This window comes from Bos indicus x Bos taurus, chromosome 10, assembly GCF_003369695.1.
Source record: "Bos indicus x Bos taurus breed Angus x Brahman F1 hybrid chromosome 10, Bos_hybrid_MaternalHap_v2.0, whole genome shotgun sequence".
Lineage (NCBI taxonomy): Eukaryota > Metazoa > Chordata > Mammalia > Artiodactyla > Bovidae > Bos > Bos indicus x Bos taurus.
In genome coordinates, this window is record NC_040085.1 from 8,093,471 (window position 1) to 8,098,695 (window position 5,225).

General features: G+C 37.3%; 1 pseudogene; it reads left to right on the forward strand.

Moving 5' to 3' along the window:
* Positions 1-3,160: 3,160 nt before the first annotated feature.
* On the forward strand, positions 3,161-3,496 carry LOC113899296 (annotated as a pseudogene).
* Positions 3,497-5,225: the final 1,729 nt, after the last annotated feature.

A 5,225-nucleotide genomic window follows, 5' to 3' on the forward strand; every position in this document is an offset into this window, starting at 1 on the left:
TTTTTCAAAAGACAGAATAATTCCAGTCCTCCAGAAGTCACCTCATACTCCTAGTAGTAACTGTCTCTGCCAACCAGTAGTGATCACTATTCTGTCTTCTAACAGAACAGATGAGTTTAGGCCAGTTTTTATACTTCATAGAAATGAAATGAAATAGTAAATACTTTGACACCTGAATTCTTTCACTATTCCCTATGTTTATGAGATTCATGTGCGCTGCGTGTGACTGTAGGTCATTCTTGTTGCTGTGTAGTAGTCTGTGGTGTGAATGTGCCATAATTTGTAATCCACTCTACTATTGATACAAATTTGAGTACTTTCCTGGTTGAGTACTACAAATATAAATAGTGCTGCTATGAATATTCTAGTATATGTCTTATGAAGAACATATGCACACAATTTCTGTTGGGAATTGCCATGGACTGTTTGTGACCCCATAAACAGTTTTGAAAATGTTGAAGCCCTAATACTCAATGTTATGGTATTTGGAGATAAGTCCTCATGTGTGAAGAGAGGATAAAGGTTATGTGAAGTCATAAAGGTGTGACCCTAAAATAGGCCTGGTACCCTAACTGGAAAAGAGTCAGACACAGAGTTAGCTCTGCCTACCATGTGAGGATTTACAGCAAGAGGGAAACATAAGCCAAGAGGAGAACTCTCACAGGGGACCCAACTGGCTGGCACCTGATCCTGGACTTCCCAGTCCCCAGAACTGTGAGAAATAAATTTGTTGTTGGCTAAATCTAGTCTGTGGTATTTTGTTATGGCAGCCTGAGCACACCACCTAGGAGTGGTATGGCTGGGTCATAGGTGTGCACTTATTTAGCGTTAATCAATAAACTGCCAAAAAAATTTCCAAAGTGGTTGCCAACCATGTATAAACGTTCTAACTGCTGCATATCCTTAGTACTTTCTATCTTTTCTACCTTAGCCCACTCCAATGGGTATGTAATATATAAGGTAATATATATTTTATTAATAGTTCCATTTCTCATATGATTAGAGAAACTAAGCAGTTTTTTACATTATTGAACATCTAGATGTTCTTCTTTGGGAAGAGTCCACGAAATATTTTGGCCAGGTTTCTATTAGATTGTCTTTTTTTTTTTTTTTTTTAGATTGTCTTTTTTAAATGATTTGTTCTGGATACCAAATGCTTTGTCAGATATATATATACTGTAAATACTTCTCTCACTCTTTTGATTACCTTTTTATTTACTCTCTCAATAATGCCTTTTAATGAACAGAAATTCTTAATTTTAATATATTCCAAACTATCAACTTTGTAGAACTTATTTTTAACATGTTCTGAACATTTGCAATGTCGTAAGTGCCTTTAAAACAAAACCAAAACAAAATCCCTTCTTTCCAGGAGTGGCATGATACACCCATGCACATGTTAAAAGCTGTACAGGAAGCACTATTTATAGATATTTTTAAGGGATTCTGTCTAAGGCATAGGTCATCTCTCCATACTTTGTGGAAAACTAAATATTTGTGCATTTAATGCACTTAATTACTGGACACTAAGCAATGAACACTGACTTAGGCTTTTGAATAACAACTTCTAAGTCCCTTTGGGGGCACTTGAAGAATTAGAACTGAAAATTCATTGCTATGAAGAATTAGAACGGAAAAGAAAATCAAGCATCTGATCTGAATTGTAGTTTTTTGAGAGATTATTTTATTTCAAGTATGGAAGGAGTACTATATAAAGTTAGAAAAGATATCTAGATGTCATGTTCTTCGGCTCTGTATCTTTAGGCTGGGGTAATATTTCATTAAAACACTCTTGAAAACCTAGGTGTGGTACACCATCTATCAGAAATCTTTGGACGAGCTTCCTCTCTTACAATAGAAAAGAGAGATAATCAAAGAGCCTTGGATCAGAGAAACCTTTACCACTGATGAGGTTTTTCCAGGACAGCGTCTTCCAACAGAAATCCTTCAGCTCCCTAGCTGTTTTACAAGCCTCCAGTGGCTCAGACGGTAAAGCGTCTGCCTGCAACGCAGGAGACCTGGGTTTGATTCCTGGGTGGAGAAGATCCCCTGGAGAAGGAAATGGCAATCCACTCCAGCACTCTTGCCTGGAAAATCCCATGGACGGAGGAGCCTGATAGGTTATAGTCCAGGGGGTCACAAAGAGTCGGACACGACTGAGCGACTTCACTTCACTTCACTTCATGAGACAATGCAGTGCTACCTATACAAATTTCTGGTTCTCTTTATCGGTGGTTTTTGCCTTATATACTACAGAATGTAGGATTTCTCAGACTGAATTCAGAGGTTCCCCAAATGTTTGATTCAAATTTTATTTTTTTAATAGATTTTTATATTGTCAAAAGGGAGATGTCAGAATTTTTTTTAACATATTACAAACTCCCCATGCTTTAATTTGAGGTTAAGCCATTTCAGCATAGATCTCAAAATTCATCTCCAGTTGTCATCTTTAGTTGAAGCACATGCCCAAGATTTCAAGGTGAATCACTTAAAAACCACTCTTACTTATATCTACTTCTCCCAAGAGATCAGGATTTTCTTGATAGTAAACAACCAAAACAAAGGAGTAAGAAATAAACTGTTATTTTAAAAAAAGAAGAAAAAAAGAAACTATCCTCAGGCTACTATAACTGCAACTATTGTCCATAGCCCACAACTTCAAAAAATTTTCAGCATAAAACAGCAGGGTCAAGAGTCCATTGGCAGTGGGCGAGCCATGGCATCCCAACCATACTAATTCCTGTTGGTCTTACCTATGTCTCTGCCGGCCAGTCTCCCTTGATTCCTTCCAATTTCTAAGCTTGGGTCTTCAGACTTCCTATTTATTATTTTGTCTATCCAACTGCCTTCCAACAAATTCCTTTTCTGCTAAAAGCAAAACAAAACAAAGTAAAAACCCAAGACAACAACAAACTAGTCTCATTTTAAAATTTTACCTTTAATATTAAAATTTTGCACTTTATAAATGTTTACTAATAAAACACAAGTTTTCATCTACTTTATAGGCTGGGGTTCTATGACAGATTTTGTTTCAAAAGGAACTCCATCTTTTTAAAATTTAATTTGAATTTCTGTAATGGTTACTGCCTTGAAGGCACTGCCATGTGTAGCCGCTTAGCCTCAGCATCCGGAGCTCCTGGAAGGAAGTTAGAATTAAACAAATACCACTTTCTTTGTAAGCTTCGGCCTTCAAGAACCAGTCACCTCAAGATCTCAACATCTGATACCAGTTTCAACAAAACTGTTTCTAATCATTCTTTTCATTGCCTTTGGTGCTGCCTGTTGTCGAAGCAGTAGAAACTAGAGATACAACAGCTCTCTTGTCAGGTGTGGTTCTCAGCATTATAGGGATCTGTGCTTGTTTAGGGGGTGTGTATATGCATGAAGAAGAAATGGACAGATATGACTTTAAAGGGTCTCCTGAATCAAGCCATCCGGTCCCACCACTTCATGGGAAATAGATGGGAAAACAGTGGAAACAGTGTCAGACTTTATTTTTCTGGGCTCCAAAATCACTACAGATGGTGACTGCAGCCATGAAATTAAAAGACTCTTACTCCTTGGAAGGAAAGTTATGACCAACCTAGATAGCATATTGAAAGGCAGAGACATTACTTTGCCAACAAAGGTTCGTCTAGTCAAGGCTATGGTTTTTCCTGTGGTCATGTATGGATGTGAGAGTTGGACTGTGAAGAAGGCTGAGTGCCGAAGAATTGATGCTTTTGAACTGTGGTGTTGGAGAAGACTCTTGAGAGTCCCTTGGACTGCAAGGAGATCCAACCAGTCCATTCTGAAGGAGATCAGTCCTGGGATTTCTTTGGAAGGAATGATGCTAAAGCTGAAACTCCAGTACTTTGGCCACCTCATGCGAAGAGTTGACTCATTGGAAAAGACTCTGATGCTGGGAGGGATTGGGGGCAGGAGGAGAAGGGGACGACAGAGGATGAGATGGCTGGATGGCATCACTGACTTGATGGACGTGAGTTTGAGTAAACTCCGGGAGTTGGTGATGGACAGGGAGGCCTGGCGTGCTGCGATTCATGGGGTCGCAAAGAGTCAGACACGACTGAGCGACTGATCTGATCTGATCTGATCTGAATCAAGCCTTGCCCTGAAAACCTTTGTGCTATTGAGGTTCAGAACTGAGCTTTGGTGTCTGAAAGTTCCCAAGAAAGAGTAAACTGGGTAGTTTCACATTCTTGGTTATTGACTGCACAAACCAATATAATGGAAAAATTGATATATTTGAACAATTGGTATACTGAACAAATTGATAATATTGTGTTAAATGGAAAACAAAATGTTTTCTTCACAACAAATAATGCACTGAAAAACATCATCTATAGTTCGCATTTGCTAGTTAGAAAGAAGGTCAAAGAAGTGAGATGGCTGAAATTTGCATATGTAATATTTCATAGTTTCAGAATTCTCAATAGGAAGAAGGAAACTTGCTCAAAATCCTAGGAAACTGTTACGGCTCAGTTATAATCAGTACCTCTTGTATCACTAAGGTGTCTTTACTCCATTATTTTTATTGGATTTTTGTTACCTCCCAAGTTAATATTGTACCTAGATATTAAATATAGTTGATTAAAAATTAAAACTTGTCTTTTGTGGGGGGAAAAGTTCAGAGAACATATTCAATGTATTTAACATTGAAATGGAGAAGAGATTTAATGTTTAACAAAGACAAAAATATCTCTATATGAACTGAGCAACATCTCCATGGTGAGAAGTACTATATTAAATGTAAACCCATTATGTAAAAAGTGTTAAAAATCATGGTACTGAATTTTAAAATGTTAAGTATAAACCCATTATAAAAAAAGTTTAAAACATTTAATTTGAAATCATAGTATTGAATAACTTCCCAGATTCTTGTCTTAGCCTCCTTTCAACCATTTCTGTGCAAATCTAACTATATCATGCCTCCCCATAAAATATTTTAAAAACTTTTATCTAAAAGGGAATCCTATAAAGGTAAGGTTTAAATTATTTGCTTGACTACAAGGCCCCTGAAATTACTTATCCTACAAGATTTGGTACATGGTTGTGAGTGTTCAATCACTGTTTGTTGAAGGAATCAAAAACTGGAGAATATAAGAGTCGCCACACTATCCTCCACTCCCCTTGAGTTTTCAGCAACAATATTAACAGCAGTGGTTATATGGTGCTTACACATAATTATCTCATTTACATCCAGCACTTTCCAGACACATTTTGTA